Source organism: Protopterus annectens, chromosome 1.part1 (genome assembly GCF_019279795.1).
Source record: "Protopterus annectens isolate FY-2018-M chromosome 1.part1, PAN1.0, whole genome shotgun sequence".
In the NCBI taxonomy this organism is placed as follows: Eukaryota; Metazoa; Chordata; order Ceratodontiformes; family Protopteridae; genus Protopterus; species Protopterus annectens.
The window spans coordinates 921253152-921269969 of NC_056726.1; the positions used below are offsets into that span (position 1 = coordinate 921253152).

Consider the following 16818-nt stretch of genomic DNA (forward strand, 5'->3'; position numbering starts at 1 on the left):
TCATTATAATATTGGGAAAGACAGAAAAAAATATATAACAAGTAATTAAAGATAAATTAGCTATACTAGCCATACTGTTTATCTGTTGGTCTTAAACAAAATTCAAGCAGTCTAAACATTTAGAATTGTTTTAATTGTGAATGATGTCACAACACTAACTTTTTATTTATTTATTTATTTACATTTGTTGACTGGGAGTGTCCTTAAGGCCAAAATTAGATAATAAATGAAAATAAGTTAATAAGAGTAACATGAGCTACACAGCTGCACTATAAAGGCATACACTTTCTTCCCAAAGTCAGTTTTATCACTATCACTATGGCCACTGTTGGACAATCCTCTGACCATTCATTCATTATCCATGTTTGGTCTCTTCCTGTGGGAGAAAATGTGGAAGATTTTATTAACTTTGCCACCTGTCGAAATTTAGTCATTTATAAGTGGAAAAGTATTTTACAGTGACATGAAGCCAATGATATCTTAACTGAATCTTCTTAACTGAAATGAACAGAAGGGTATACATGTTAGGAGTAGACAGTAGTCAGTCATACAAAAACAGTTTCTTTTTCCTGGGCCTTGGTCATCAATCCCCCCTACAAGAGGCTTACAATGGGGTACTAAGGGAATAGAACATTTGAGAACTAGTATTGTGGCTTGTCAGAGAGGTCTGACAGGTTGGTTCTCTCTGTCATCTCCTTGGACACACTCTCTCACTTGCCAAGTGGTATGTTTGCAATGGGCTGATCTCCCCCTATTTCAGTGGTGACTTCCTCATAATCCAGGCCCCACACAAGGCAGATGCCGCAGTAGGTCTCTATCATCCATCAAAAAAAAATACCAGGAGGACTCAACATATCTTCCCCAATCTTCATCACTGAGCAGATGTGAGTAGGTAATACCTTATCACTCCACTCCTCCCATCCTCCCATTTGCTTACTCCAGTATAAACCCAAACTGATAATCAGACTTGGGTGACATGGGTCATAGTCAGGGGATTTATCTCTCTCTTTGTCCCTTTGGATTGGCTCACTCTTGCATATAACAGATGATTGTTGAACACAATAACCTTAACGTTTTAGGTGGGGACTCAATGACAGACAGTACCAGCATTAATGACTGATACTATTAATGACCTATTCCTATCACCTCTGGCAATGCCTTGCTACAATACCACTGCTTGTGCTGTAATGTAATAAAGGAAAGATCAAAGAAAAAGAAAACACAAATAGAGGAAAAGTACACAAAAAAGTTAAATCTACTGCTTGTTAATTTCATGCTGCCATTAAATGTATGGGGGTTGCTACATCACTCAACCTCCCCATCCCTTTTATTTGGTTGACTTTAGTAATTAACTCATTCATTAATCTTGACACAGCCAGGTGGTTGGTCGTCAGATGCCTTTAGTAGCAGCAGTTCACTGGACTGCAAGAAAATAGGCTAAGGAGAAAGTGAGTATGTGAGGAGAGATCACACAGAGGATTTATTCCAAAAGAATTTATTTTCAGAGAATGATGAGAACTTTTTAGAAGGAGAAGTCTAGATGACAGCCCTTCATTTGGGAGGGTTGCAGGATGAAATGCTGCATAATATGATACAGCAAAATGAACCACAGGACATATTAGATGTGTTGTGGGGTGCTGTAATGGATACAATTCAAAGGTTAGATTGTGATAAGGTTGAGGAAAAGATGGAGGGTGAAAGAAAAGAAAGCTAATGGATCTGTATTTAACAATGACTTATTCTGACATTGTGACAAAAGGGTCGAGGGTTGCAAGTTGCAGAATGAAAAGCATGCAAAAAGTTTTTGTAAGAATACATTCCAAGACTGATAAACTGTTAAAGAGTTATTGTGTCTATAGGGATAAAGGCAACAGACGCGAGGGCTTTTATTTTGCTGGGGAAAGAGACTTTCTGCAATGCTATTTTCGAAATGGGGGAAAAATGGAAAGTTTTTTTGAAGGTTTGTGAAGCAAAGACTAATAGGTTCATAGGTTCACAGGTGTGTACTAGGCTAATGGCCCTGGAGCCTTTACAAGCCTAGCCCATGAGCTTTTCTCCCCAGGACTCCATTGAAAACGGGTTCTTTTGGCCCAATGGACTATCCTGGTAAACCAACTGCAAATAAATAAATAAATAAATAAATAAATAGAAGTGCCCTGGCATTGTGCTGCCCGACATTAGTTCCCAGTTTCTGTATCAAGTAGAGCCACTGGAGTGATCCTGGGTATTTCCCATCCACTATTCAAGATTTCTCTTGAAGAGGACCAGTGAAGTGCTTTGCTTGACATGTATGGGAAGTCTATTTCAGAGCATAGGCAGTTTCTGGGTTATGTACCTATCCCTCCAGCATGTTCTGTTGATTGTAGTAATGAGGTTGAGGTCTCTGGAGCGTGTGGTGTGGAAGGATTGGGATTTCTTTAGATGTAACATTTCTAACAGAGCTGGGTCAGACATGGCTTTGTAAATCAAGCAGAGGTTGCCTCTTAGTAGACGATGTGAGACAGAGAATAGCTGGAGTTTTTTGAGTTTGTCCATGTATGACGTGTTTAAGACCTAGGATCCTCCTTGTGAGGTACTTTTGTGGCCTCTGCAGCTATTGTAGGTGTCTAGTGAGGTACATGCCAAATGGGGCATTATACTCTATGATTGATCTAATGAGGGAAGAGTAGAGAGAGATGATGACCTCTTTCTTCCTGGATGCAAAACCCCTGGTAATGAGATGTGCCACATAGGACTTTCTGACCACAGTGGCAATGTGGTGGTCGAAGGAGAGGTTGCTGTCAACCTGTGTCCCTAGATCTCTTATAACGCCTTCAGTGTTCAGTGGGCTCCCATCAATGTGGTAATTAGTGGGAACTGAGTTTTTCCCGAAGGGGATGATGATGCATTTTTTTTGCATTAAGCTTAAGGCCATGGTTTCGACACCAGTCACTAGTCTCAGTGAGGCCTTTCTGTAGGATGTCTGCATCACTTGGGGAGTTAATAATGGCTCCCAGCTTGCAGTCGTCTGCAAACTTGGTCAACCAGAGCCCCTCCGTGTTGGCCTGGACTTTGGAAAAGTAGATGCCAAACAGGAGAGGACCCAGGACTGATCCCTGTGGGACTCCACTTGGGACTGGTTGGCAGTCTGACTTGGAGTCCACTTTCACATTGTCGGTTCTATCAGTGAGCCAATTTGCAACCCACCTAACAATATAGGGGGTGATGCCTAATTTGGTGAGTTTATCAATAATTCCTGAGTGAGGAATGATATCAAAGACATTGGCCAGATCGAGGTAGGCTGCATGAACTGCCTTACCTTCATTCACAGCTCTGGTGACTGACTCAAAGAAGTCAACCAGGCTGAGCATGTATGATCTACCTTTCATGAAACCAAATTGCATGGGATCTAGAGTTTAGAGATTCCCTATATCCTTGTTAATTAGGTCCATGATGATATGCTCCACAGCCTTACATATCAGTCTTGTCAGGCTTATGGCAAGAAAATTTCCAGGGTTTGTAGTCACTCTTCCTTTATGGAGAGGGATGAATGTGGCAGTACACCATTTGGTAGGGAAGAAGCTTGAAGCGAGGCCCTGAGTGAACAGGGCACACAGATGTGGTGCCCGTTCACTTTATAATTCATGTAGAACACAGCCAGGGATATTGTCAGGTCCCATGGAAGCTGAATTCTTGGCCTCAGACAATGCAGCTTTAACATTTGCTGCAGTAATGCTGGGTGCCTGGCATTCTTCCGGTATTGAGATTGGTCCTTGGAGGGGGGTAAACTTGGCACCGAATCTGTCGGCCAGTATGTTGGCAATATCTGTTGGCTCATTACAGGAGGTATCATTGTGCAGTAACTCAGAGCAAATCTGGGTATTGCTGTGGAGATTCTTGATATAACTATAGATGGCTTTGTGGTTGTTTTTAGTGTCTGCTGCAATTCTGCCTTCATAGCTGGCTTTGGAGGTTTTGATGAGGGGTCTGAACTTTTTTTTTGAGGATCTTAAGGGAATTTTACCAGTCATGGGACTTCACCTTTTTCTGCAACAGATTCTTTCTTCTGTTGTAGAGTTTATTAATGCCAGGGGACCACCAAACTGGCTTCTTTTTTTTGGAGGAGAGCATCTTGGTTCTGTTGATTATGGCTAGTTCCATGCATTTATGTATGTGTTTGGACAGTACCTTGGTGTATGATTCAGCAGTCATGCATCTATTTTCCATTGGCATGGGTGCCGTGAAGTTAGACACCTCTGTTTTTAGGAGTTCAAAGTCAACTTTTGAGAAGTTTTTCAAGGTGGATACCTTTGCGAGGGGTGTGGGTGAGATGTGGATTTCCATGGTGATTAGTTTGTGGTCGGATCTAACCAGGGAGGAATTGACTACTGGTGTAGAGCAATGGTTGCCCATGTTAGTAATAACCATGGGTATGCACTAGGCTAACGACCACTGGAGCTCTTTTAAGCCTAGCCATGCATTTCATATCTCTGTCAGGTCCTGGTACCCCTGATAAGTGCAAGCTGGGGCCAGGGAAATGAATTATATACAGGCTGCCTGTGTCCATCAGAGACATATGTGCCAAATCAGGTATGAATTTCCTGTACCCCATCCAATTGTCCAAGTTACACTTGAATTGGGTTAGGTAGGAATTCTACTTCTCATGGATGGAAAGCCATTTCCAGAGACTGGGGTAGTCTCTGGGATACATGCCTATTCTGGTCCTATTTATATCATAGAAAGGGTTTAATTCTTTAGAACATGGGTTCTGGTGCTGTTTTGCAGATATGCAGGAGGTCCATCAGGGTGGGTCTGGCAATGTCTTGTATGCCAGACATAGATCTCATCTCAACAGCCTGTAGGAGACATAATACTGGGATAGGGCTTTAAGGGAATCTGCATAAGACATGTTACTTATGCCATGTATTCTTTTAATGAGAAACATCTTTGGATGTTCCAGTTTCTGGATTTGCCTGATTATGTATTTACCATGGGGGGCATTGCACTCAATGACAGGTCTGATGAATGCTGCAAACAGTGGAACAATGACTTCCTTGGAAATAGAGGTCATACCTTTGTTGATAAGTTACACAGCACAGAATGATTTCCTCACTATTATAGACATGTGATTACTGTTTATATGTGTCCCCAAGTCCCTACCTACTGGGTTGATTCTTAGGGTTGTGTTATCAATATGATAATTACCAGGAGTGGATGACTTCCTGAAGGATACTATTATACATTTATTGGCATTTAATTTTAGTTCACGGCTCTGACACAAGTTATTTGTCTGTCAGCCCTTCCTGAAGAACATTTGTGTCAGTGGGGAACTACAGCTCCTAATTTGCAATCATCTGCAAGTTTGGTCAGCCAAAAGCCCTTGACATTGGACTTCACTTCAGGGAAGTAGACACTAAAAAGTCCCTGAGGGACTCTGCTTGTGACTGGCCTCTTTCTAGAGGTGGATTCCCAATTCTAACTTCATGGCTCCTGTCTGTGAGACAGTTGACTATCCGCAGAGTGACATAAGGGATTATATCTAACCTCTTGAGTTTGTCAACAATGCCCAACTGTATTGTATTGTATCAAATGCCTTAGCCAGGTCAAGGTAGGCAGTGTAAACCATTTTGCCCTCCTCCATTGCTTTGATGACCGTCTCAAAGAAGTCTACCAGGGTGAGTAGGCATGACCATCCCTTGACAAAAATCTAATTGGGTTGGGTCCATTGTCTGGAGGTTTACTATGTCATTATTGATCATTCCATGATAATGCTTTCCATGGTTTTGGATATGAGACTAGTGAGACTTATGGGTCTGTATATGGTCCTCTTTTGTGCAGAGGGATGACAGCTGCTGCTTCCATTCCTGAAGCATGAAGCCTGTTTGGAGGGTACAGTTAAACAGCATTTCCAGAGGACTTGACAGGTCATGTTTCATGCCATTTAGAAGGTAGCATACACTACTGTCTGGGCCCATCAATATAGTATTCTTGGCCTTAGAGAGAGCATTGAGGATGTCATCCCTAGTGACAGTAGGGAGAGTTATATATGATGGTATTTTATGAAATTATGCTGAAGGTGACAGAAGGCTAAAGTAGAGCTGAATTTGTCTGCCAGTAGGTTTGCTGCATCTTCTGGCTAAGTATGTGTGGATCCATTAACGATGAGCTCTGCATACAGCTATGCACTGCCTTTGAGGTTGCAGACATTGATAGAAAATGCTTTGTGGTATTCCTTGCCTGGGAGACCACATTTCTTCAAATTTGGCTTTGGTGGACAATTTGTCCTCTTAGTTGTTTGTTTAGTTTGATGAGAGTACTTTTATCCCGCTGGGCACCACACCTCCTAATTTTTGCCATGATTTTCTTCCTTCTGTTATACAGCCTATTGATGCTGTGATTTCACCAGGGTGGGATGCGTTTTGAGTTAGTTCTGTACAGCTGCTCCTAAGCAGCTATTAACATATAGAGGGTTTCAGTGAACACTTCTGCATAGGCAGCAGTGTTCTCAGAGATTGGAGGGTGCCTGAAATTTTTGCCAGGTTGTCATTTAATAGTAGGAAGTTAGCCATATTGTAGTTCCTGAACATTCCAGGATTACCTGGAGTTCCGAGTTTTATTTTTACTTCAAAGGAGACCATTTTTGTTGTCTGACATCACACTAGGGTGTGAACAGCACTCTCCTACATTAGTGACTACCAGAACCAGTATGTTTGCACCACTGGTCAGTGCACTGACAATCTGGTCCAGCGAGTCTGTGCTCACAAATTCCAGGAATCTCTGTGGCTGTATGTCTGGTGTTGTATATGATTCCCAGTTAATAGTGGGGTAATTAATGTTGCCTATGAATATGATATTGAGTTGGATGTTGAGTGTTTCCAGTAAAAGCATAAATATGCATTTTGGGTTTCCTGGATCATAGAGGAGGACCTATATCTTGCATGGAAGTGGTATGGAATTTTGCCATATGGTGATTTCAGCATGGAGAAGCTCAAGTGTATTGTCCTGCTTGACCAGCTTTGAGGTTTGTAATCGCTTACCCTGCAATATACATTTAGATCCATTGATCTTTCACTTGCGTTTGAATGGAGAATATTGTCATACTGGTGATGACATTGTAAGCAGGAATGTGGGCAGCACCTACTAAGTCAAAGCTCTGGACCAGTGCTCTGCAGTATTCCCTTTACTCCAAGGTACAGCATTCTCTGACATAATAAAGCAGTGTTGTGCAGAGTGCAGTCCCCTACTTCCTATGGTAAAGCCCTCCAAGCAACATGTTTTAATGGCATCACAATGAATTTAAACATTTGCTTTATTTATTTTGCAATTGGACATTACTTTCTAAAGTTACTAGACTCACTCTATGAGTCTTACGCCTCTGTTAGTGACGTGTTTACTTTGTGCCCTAAAGTAAAATGAAATTCAGAAGGCACTAACAATGTACAGCTTGTTTTAACATGTAAAATGTTTAGTTGTTTTGCAGTTGTTTGATTGAAGATACAGCTGAACAGATTACTCCTATATTCCCTTCTTATAAACTCCATGATAGACCATTGGATGCTGCTCTTTCAACATTAATTATATTAGCCTGGTTTTAATGGTGAAGTTTTCTACATATAGGTTGAAAAGGAGTCACATTCCTTATTAGCATCTTATGCCAGTTCATTTGGGGTATCAGTCTTTTTTTTGCTTTTATCTTTTATTCTGTTTTGTCTGATATTTCAAGTGTTATATTTCTGCTGATTCATTGCAAACTTGCCTGTCTTTGAGCATAACTGTATCACCATAGAAAAGCTAAGTTGCTACCCAGAAAACAAAGATCTTACCTAATTTTATGATCTGAGCTCTACAAACTACTCCAGCTCCACACATTTACTCCTCATGCAGCTAAACTTCATGAAAAAATCTCGCCATCCAACCTGAGACTCTACTCAAGCTACACCAACTCTCTTTAAACTTAGAACCAAGCTCCACAGCACTGCACATGCTTTCTCCTCTCAGGCACCTACTCTTTGGTTAGCTCTCCATATCAACATAAATAAAATCAACACTATTCCATATTCAGAACACAGCTCAAAAAGCACTTCTTCATCCAAGCCAAATGCTCACTCCTTCCCAAGTCTCTTTTCCTCTCTCTAGATTTACTGAAGATCGACCCATTTCAGAAACTAATGTATTTATTATACATTGCACTCTGTATATATATCTACTGTGGTGGTGGTGCTGCGGTAGCGTTGTCGCCTCAGAGTAAGACGTTGTCCTGTTCGATTCTCTGCTAAAGCATCTTCTGTAAGGAGACATGCATGAATGGGCATACCTTCATTGAAGGTTATACGTCAGGGCTGGCAACTCGGTACGTAAAAATCTGCTGCCAATCATTAGTGGACTGGAGTTCCGCTGTGGCAACCCCTAACCGGGAAAAGCCGAAAGATACAACATTATATATATATATATATATATATATATATATATGGATTTGTATCACTTCACCTAAAGACCATTTCACTGACACTCATTTCACTGAGACCAAATCACCTAAAGTTCATTTCACCTAAAACACATTTCACTGACAAGTAGTACTTTAAGGCAAGTCAAAGGTATATGTTCTTTTCCCCACTGTAGTGCAATCCTGGTGTTAGTATATATAGTTAGGGTGTGTGTGTGGGGGTGCAGCCCCCCACCTAGTTGCCTTTTACCAAATAATGTAAAACAAAACCAGACAACATAAAAGCAAAATAAGTGGGGGGCTATGCCCCCCACACCCCACTGATTGCTTACATTTCCATATTATTTAATTATTTGTAGAATATGTTGTATTTCACTCAGGCTGAGCCTGGAATTGATTAATATCGATCAATACACTAGCCCAGTAAACAAATATACATAACTAAGTAAATAAATAAACTGCTATCAGAATACTCATTTACAGCATATATAACCAAAAGTAATGCCTGATAAAGTTTGCATGTCACTAACTCAGGAAAAAATCTTCCCTTGTGGATTCTTTGATTAATCTTAGGGTTCTGTTTCAGGTGTAGCATACACAGTTTATTTATTTATCCAGTATTAAATAAGAATGTAATTGAAACTAATTGTAATATAAAGCATCATGAGTCCCTCTGTTCTTCTTGAAATCATGGTTTTATTCAGTCTCATTGTGGTATGTCACTGCTGAGCAAAGGGCATAGTACATTTTACAGAAATAGTATTTGCCTGCGGACATCACCTTTGGCCTTTTCACGGATCTCTTGATCTTGGAATTTTACTATCTGACACATTGCTGCCATAATTCACAAATGCTTACAGGGCACGTGTAGGAGAAGGTGAAGCCATCTTCTGAATTCTGAGTGCAGTAGCAAAAGCTATAAATAGTAGTACAGAGAAACTGCATTTTGCTACCATTTAAGAATTTGTTACGGGTCAATAGGGTTATGTGGATGATGAAGCTAGCAGCTGCAAAATCATTTATAATGCTATAAACACACACACGTACTTAAAAACATATATGTGCAGTGTGTGTGTGTGTGTGTGTGTGTGTGTGTGTGTGTGTTGTGTGTGTGTGTGTGTGTGTCTGTATGGTGTATGTTAATTTGTCTGTTGTTAGCACAGAGGATTAAGGCTATAATAAGTTAATGAGCTGCTTCCTGTAGTCCACAAGTTGAATTCCTTAACCTCCATTTGCATACTATGTGACTCTAAGAATGCTCTGGGGCAACTGAGAAATTGGGTTAGGGTCCTCAATGAACTACTGGACTGTATGCCTATAAATATATATATATATATATATATATATATATATATATATATATATATATATATATATACATACACATATATATATATATATATATATATATATATATATATATATAGATAGATAGATAAGAGTATGTGTGAAATGTCAGTGATATAGCTGAGGGTAGTCAAAGTATGTTTCAGTAAGAAAAACTTTGGAGAATATCCCTGAAACTAGAAGGGATAAAACATGTTAAACTTTGTGCTGCAGAAAGTCTTTTGAATAGTTGATACTAATTGCTTGCACTGGATACAGAAAAATATGACAAGTATTGTTTGTTATGAGTTACTTGCTGCAGGAAATCTTGTGAAGTTATTTTAAACACCTGGCTGTATTAAGAAACTAAATTTTGTAAGTACTGTTTTGACCTGGCCCACTGTGAGATGGGCCAACTTATGTTCATTGAAGATTGGAAAGACTGAACTCGAATGGCAATTTTTATGTTTCTCTCATTATGAGCAGAAACTGTATTTTTAATTTTCTTTTGTAAATAAATTTGCTTGAAGTTGAAGAACTGCTTAAGATCCATTCTTTTGAGCAGCAACATCTGTGTGTGTGTGTGTGTGTGTGTGTGTGTGTGTGTGTGTGTGTGTGTGTATATATATATATATATATATTTATATATATATATGTATATATATATATATATATATATATATATGGGTCTACTTTGAAACATCTAAAACCCATAACATCTAATTTCATAACATTGAGACCAGAACATCTAAAACCCAAAACATCTAAAACCCATAACATCGAATTTCATAACATCTAACACTACAAATCACAAGAAAATAACATCCCCTCCACATATAACAACACCAACCTACCAAACACACTTTTTACCACACTCCCCATAAATTAAATATACCAAGTTTTACTGCTTTGCCGCCTACTCTTTGGCATTTTCCGGCTTGCTAAAGTTTATATCTGTAACAGTAACAGTACTTGGAACACATCTAGAGCCTGTTTACTGCATTTCCTGTGTTGCACTTAATTTAAAATCGTTTTTTTCTCTAAAAATTGCATTTTACCTGATTTTGGCCTAGCACTCAAGTGTGGGGTCATTTATTGCACTGTTGTGATTATTTTGCTGCTTGGGTATCTCTGCTACCTTTAAACTACAACAAAAAGAAAAAAAAAAAAATCTTGCTTTTTCCCCACTTTCTGAAAGTTAAGAAAGTTCAGTTACAGATTTGCTGTTCTGAACTGTTTGGAAGTTTCTAGAAAGCCAGTGCTTGCTTGGGCTAAAGGGAAGTCTCTGTGTTCACCAGTGGGAGTGGTTAACACTGAACAGCCAGCTTGTCCCTGGAGGAGTTGTTACTACCTAGAAGCTGTAGTTTTATTGGCCATTTTGGGTCATACTCCTTGATCTCTCTCTCTTAAAACCAGGCTGCCTCGTGGTTTTGGCGTCTTTTCAGGCTTGCTAGTTGTTGCTGAAGCACCTACCAAGTGGAGAAAATTCTGAGAGAAGAAAAGGAGCCACTTTTGTGATTTTTATTTTCTTCTGATTTTTTGTTAAGATTTACTGCTTTGCCGCCTACTTTTTGGCATTTTCCGGCTTGCTAAAGTTTATATCTGTAACAGTAACAGTACTTGGAACACATCTAGAGCCTGTTTACTGCATTTCCTGTGTTGCACTTAATTTAAAATCGTTTTTTTCTCTAAAAACTGCATTTTACCTGATTTTGGCCTAGCACTCAATTGTGGGGTCATTTATTGCACTGTTGTAATTATTTTGCTGCTTGTGTATCTCTGCTACCTTTAAACTACAACAAAAAGAAAAAAAAAAAAATCTTGCTTTTTCCCACTTTCTGAAAGTTAAGATAGTTCAGTTACAGATTTGCTGTTCTGAACTGTTTGGAAGTTTCTAGAAGGCCAGTGCTTGCTTGGGCTAAAGGGAAGTCTCTGTGTTCACCAGTGGGAGTGGTTAACACTGAACAGCCTACCTGTCCCTGGAGGAGTGGTTACTACCTAGAAACTGTAGTTTTATTGGCCATTTTGGGTCAATTCTAAACTCCTTGATCTCTCTCTCTTAAAACCCTACAACTCTCTTTTTGCGTGGTTTTGCGCACTGAGCAGCGTCGGGCAGTGCCGCCTAAATAAGTTTAAACTATTCCAGGCTCCACAAAGTCTGCTCTTCTCTGCTCTTCACTTTTCCCTTAGAACTGTTCAAACTCCCAAAGTAATCACTCTATTCTCTTTCTAAAGCCCTGCACTTGCTCAGCTCTTATAAGGAAACACAAACTAACTAAAGCACTACACCCTCCTTGACTTCTCATAAGTATTAGACTCCCGATTGGTCCTTCCTGATCAAGTGAAAAATCAGTTCCCTTCCCTAATCTGATCAGTAAAAAAAACAATTCCCTATACTAATCTGGTATGTCCAAGGGTCAGTTTCAAGGTTACTCTCCAGTCCAGCTGGTGAATCTGGGAATTTTCAGGCAATGTTACAATTGCCTTATGTACACAGACAACCCTCTCCTCCTTCCAACAAACTCTAATACATGTGAGAGATGCAGTTACACAGCCAAACTGGAGGCAGAGCTCTCTCAACCCAAGACTGGCGCAGTCAGTCAGGTGGAAAAGGTAACCACCCACACCACAAATCCAGTCTCACACAGACCTATTGCATCTGCATACCCAACACATAAACACACAAAAACATACTCGGAGGCTCTAAATAAAAATCTACCTAAACAGCAAAGACCACCTAAGCAGATATCCAAGCAACAGCCAGCCCTCAACAATACCCACAAATCACATATCTCACAAAATCAGTGTGCCTCACAGTCACAGACTATAAGGCCAAACAACACACCAAATACACTTGTTATAGGGGACTCTATTGTCCGGCACACTGACATCCCACTCAGCAGACTGAACAAGGAGAAGGTCACTGCCTGTTGGGTGCCAGGATCCACCACATAACGCAAGCACTCAGGTCACTCCAAAGCAAGTACAAGTATGACTCCGTCATTGTCCATGCTGGTGTGAATGACCTGAGACATACCTCCCTGGACTATATGAAAAGAGACATAGAGGAGCTCTCTGACCATGTAGCCCAGGCTGGTATGTCCCTGACCTTGAGTAGCATCTTGCCCTCACCAAGAATGATGCCACAGTATAAAGACAAAATTATCAGTTTCAAAAATTGGCTAAAGTATTGGTGTCATTCAAAGGGGATCCAGTGTCTGTCAGCCTGGGATGACATGCTCGACAAGCCACATTGCTTTGCTAGGGACGGCTTGCACCTGTCACCCTTAGGCTTTCGTATACTGGCCAAGGCTCTTGCCACCCCCATAGTGCCTTTTTTAGGCAAGGCTCAAAGGACAAACCCACCTCCATAGACAACCCAAAGATAAAAAAACTAAAGGTAATACTACTCAGTGCCAGAAGTCTAAACCTCAAGATGCACGCACTCGAGACTCTCCTCAGTATGGAGAAAATTGATGTCTGTGCAGTAACAGAAACCTGGTTCAAGACTCCTGAGAGCACCCCAGCACTACCAGGTTATAACTCATACCATGCTTCGCCCCAAAACTCGGACCGAAGCACAAAAGGAGGGGGAGTATCTATATTCAAAGATACCTACACCTCCAGGTTAGTGGCACTGCACGAAGCATCGGAAACCATCCATGTGCAACTAACAGCGGGCAAAACTACCTTTCAGTTTGTAGCCTGCTACAGAACACCCTCCCTGTTACAGGAACCCCACTTGGAATTCCTGAGAACACTGGAGAATATGAAGGTCTCTCCAAACACTATGTTATTGGGTGACTTCAACTACCCAAACATTGACTGGCAAAACTACTTAAGCCCAAACACCCTCGCCCAACGGTTCCTTGAATTTATAAACTCTAACGCAATGGAACAACTGGTCACCACTCCCACAAGAGGGAACAACATATTGCACCTGGTCATCACCAACATGGGGACTCTATGTTCCACACCAGAGGTAAACCCTCATTGGTAAGATCAGACCATAAACAAATTTCCCTGGACATCCATATCCCGTCCCCACCCCCAGCCAAGGAAATCACTGCAAAGAATTTCTCCAAAGCCAACTTTGCACTTCTCAAGACTGAGGTGGAATCCTTCAAAGCCCCTGGGCCAGAGGATAATACAGCCCAATCCGCAGAATCCTTTACAAATGCATTCTATGAGCACCAGCAGGAATGCATGGATCATGTTATCCCAAATAAATCCAAGACTCACTCCTCCAAAAACAGGAGACCAGCCTGGTGGACCCTGGCCATACATAAGCTATACAACAGAGGGAGGAAGCTACTACATGACAGAGCAAAATCCCAAAAAGGGAAGGCATCTCTGATCAGTATTAACAAGAAACTTCGATCCCTCATAAAATCATCAAAGGCCAGTTTCGAAAGAAAAATTGCCCCAGACACTAAAGATAATCACAAGGCCTTCTTTAGTTATGTCAGAAACATGGGCGGAAACTCCCAGATATGCTCTGAATTGTTGCATAACGGTACAAAATATACTGAACCTACTGACATAGCCAACATCCCGGCAGACAAATTCAGCGCAAACTTCTCCCCCCCCTTCCCCCCAAAGGAGCAAACGCCTATTCCAACTGAATGTAACCTCCCTGACATCACAGATGCACAGGTGAAAGCTGCCCTCTCCAAAGCAAAAAACACAGCATCTATGGGACCAGACGGTGTCCCAGGCTGTGTCTTACACGAGCTCCAAGAAGAACTGAACCCTCACATTAAGTCACTGTTCAAACTTAGCCTTACTACAGGATATGTACCCAAAGAATGGCGTACAGCTACAGTGGTCCCACTCCACAAAGGTGGTGCCACAACGGACTCCAGAAACGATCGCCCCATAAGCCTGACTAGTCTGGTCTGTAAAGCTATGGAGCGTATTATCATGGAACTCATAAACAAAGACATTGGGAGCCTCCAGACACTGGACCCTACCCAATTCGGCTTTGTTAAGGGCAGATCTTGCCTCTTAAACCTAGTTGATTTCTTTGAAACAGTTACCAAAGCCATAGATGAGGGCAAGGTAGTCCACACAGCCTACCTGGACCTCATAAAGTTTTCGACACAATACCCCACTTGGCCTCATAAATATGCTTACCAGTTTAAATATCAACCCCTATATCACAAGATGGGTTGCAAACTGGCTCAGAGATAGAACCCACATGATCAGAATAGCAGGTGCCATGTCCTAATCCAAACCAGTTACAAGTAGCGTCCCACAGGGCTCAGTTCTGGGACCTCTCTTGTTCGGTATATACTTCTCTGAGGTTCAGGCTAACATGGGGGGATTATGGCTGACAAAGTTTGCAGATGACTGCAAACTGGGGGCCATAATCAAATCTCCAGCCGACACAAGCATCCTCCAAAAGGGTCTCACAGAGATGGATGCTTGGTGCCAGAGCCACGACCTCAAGCTAAATGCTAAAAAGTGCATAGTCATCCCCTTTGGGAAAAACAAGGTGCCCACAAATTACCACATAGGTGGTAATCCATTAAGTACGGAAGAAGTAATTAGAGATTTGGGGACCAACGTAGATAGTAATCTCTCCTTTGATAATCACGTTGCCAAAGTGGTTAGAAAGACCTTCTATATAGCCCACCTTATCACAAAAGGGTTCGCATCTAGATCAAGAAAGGTCATTGTGCCCCTCTACTTGTCACTCATCAGGCCCATAATTGAATACAATGCCCCTTTTGGGATGTACCTTACCCGACACCTGCAGCAACTGGAGAGACCCCAAAAGTACCTCACCAAGAGGATCATGGGCTACAAACAGATGTCCTATGCAGCTTGACTAAAGAAACTCCAGCTCTACTCAGTTGCTTACCGCCTACTCAAAGGCGATCTATGCCTGACGTACAAAGCCACATGAAACCCAGAATTAATGGACATGCTCCACCTCAAAAAATCCAGGTCCCTTAGAACTACACGCTCCAGGGACCTAAACCTCAGCACAAAAATAAATAGGACATGCTGGAGGGACAGATTCATTTCCCAAAGGCTCCCCTCACTCTGGAATAGAATCCTAATTCATGTTAGACATAGCCCCTCGCTGACCCTCTTCAAGCGAAATTTGGACGCGTGGATGGAAAAATCGCAAATTCACCCCTGGGATCTCTCCTGTGTCCCTGCTAGACAGAGGCACAGTAAACTAATCTTAAAAGGGTACCTTCTGTGACCTACTTTACAGAGGCACAGTAGGCTAATCTAATAGGGAGGCGGAAGCCAAATACACTTTGGCTAGACTTATAAATGCCCTAGGGCAGATAACCTAGTATCTACCTATGAACCTATGAACTCCAAGATTGCACTACAGTAGGAAAAAGTTGATTTCCTAATCCCACTTTATCAAGCCCCCTGCAGAAATGTAGTAAAATGTGTGTTTGGTAGTTTGGTGTCACTGTATGACGTATATGTGGAGGGGTGTTATTTTCATGTGATTTGTACTGTTAGATGTTATAAAATTCAGTGGTATGGGTTTTAGATGTTTTGGGTTTTAAATGTTCTGGTTTCAGTATCATGAAATTAGATGTTATGGGTTTTAGATGTTTTGAAGGGGACCTATATAAATATATATATATATATATATATATATATATATATATATATATATATGTGTGTATGTATATCTGTATTTGTCTGCATGCTAGATATATATATATATATATATATATATATATATATATATATATACATATATATATATATATATATATATATATATACATATATATAGCCTTGTGTCTGTGTGTCTGTATATAAATAGATAGATTGATAGCTGCTGTATGCATTATGACCTAAGAGCTGTGTTTGTTTGGTAACACGATGACTCAGTGGATGACATTAAAAGTAATCAGGATTAAAGACTTTCACAAAATGTACAGTCAAGTTCATAATTAGGTATGAGGACTCAACACAGCTGTAACTAAAAGAAAGCACTAAGCAATCTATCATTCTGGCTGTTAATGCAGAAGATTTAGAATATAAGATGTTAACAAACTGCTTCCTCTATTACAAGTTTAATTCTGTGA

The 16818-nt window shown here is 40.8% G+C and overlaps 1 protein-coding gene across 1 annotated transcript in view; it reads right to left on the bottom strand.

Moving 5' to 3' along the window:
- NPR2 (natriuretic peptide receptor 2) overlaps positions 1–16818 on the bottom strand; it is a 2072492-nt gene that overhangs the window by 380469 nt on the left and 1675205 nt on the right. The window lies entirely within an intron of this gene.